Here is a 714-nt window from a genome sequence, read left to right on the forward strand (position 1 = left end):
TTTATAAATTTCCTTTTTGTTTTTAAATCGAGAAGTGAAACTAAAGGTGAAGGGCTTCGGAAGAACTGCATGACCAAAATACGAGTACGTTATGGATCTTCTTTAAGGTAGATGCACTAGTGGTCTAGTGGTAGAATAGTACCCTGCCACGGTACAGACCCGAGTTTGATTCTCGGCTGGTGCATCTTGAAGATTGGCAATGATGATATTAATGCAAAATGTTCAAACTTGTGTTTGTTACAGCATTGTTTATATTTATAAATTTCACGAGTAGGACTATCAAGCTTTTTGTTTTTAAATCGAGAAGTGAAATTAAAGGTGAAGGGCTTCGGAAGAACTGCATGACCAAAATACGAGTACGTTATGGATCTTCTTTAAGGTAGATGCANGTAGATGCACTAGTGGTCTATTGGTAGAATAGTATCCTGCCACGGTACAGACCCGAGTTCGAGCATCATGAAGATTAGCAATGTTGATATGAGGTACATCCTTGAGTTCGATTCTACGTTGGAGCAATGATGATCCCTAAACTATTATTCTTAAGGTAGAAAGTTATACCAAAGACAAACACTTTTAATCCCTACTTCCCTTTTTTTTCAAAATTTCTTGTGGTCTGTTATATCAAAGCTATAATTCTAATAATTTTTTAGTTTAAAAAATAAAAGATCAAAGATTGGAGTTTCTCTTGACACTAATACCTCAACATTAAACAAG

The 714-nt window shown here is 35.3% G+C and overlaps 1 non-coding gene across 1 annotated transcript; it reads left to right on the forward strand.

Annotated features, from left to right (window-relative positions):
* Window positions 1-113: 113 nt before the first annotated feature.
* TRNAG-GCC lies at window positions 114-184 on the forward strand. The gene has a single exon. It is a non-coding gene; the product is annotated as a tRNA-Gly (tRNA).
* The last annotated feature ends 530 nt before the right edge of the window (window positions 185-714 follow it).

The sequence above is a fragment of the Cucurbita moschata genome, unplaced genomic scaffold, assembly GCF_002738365.1.
Source record: "Cucurbita moschata cultivar Rifu unplaced genomic scaffold, Cmos_1.0 Cmo_Scf02746, whole genome shotgun sequence".
Taxonomy (NCBI): domain Eukaryota; kingdom Viridiplantae; phylum Streptophyta; class Magnoliopsida; order Cucurbitales; family Cucurbitaceae; genus Cucurbita; species Cucurbita moschata.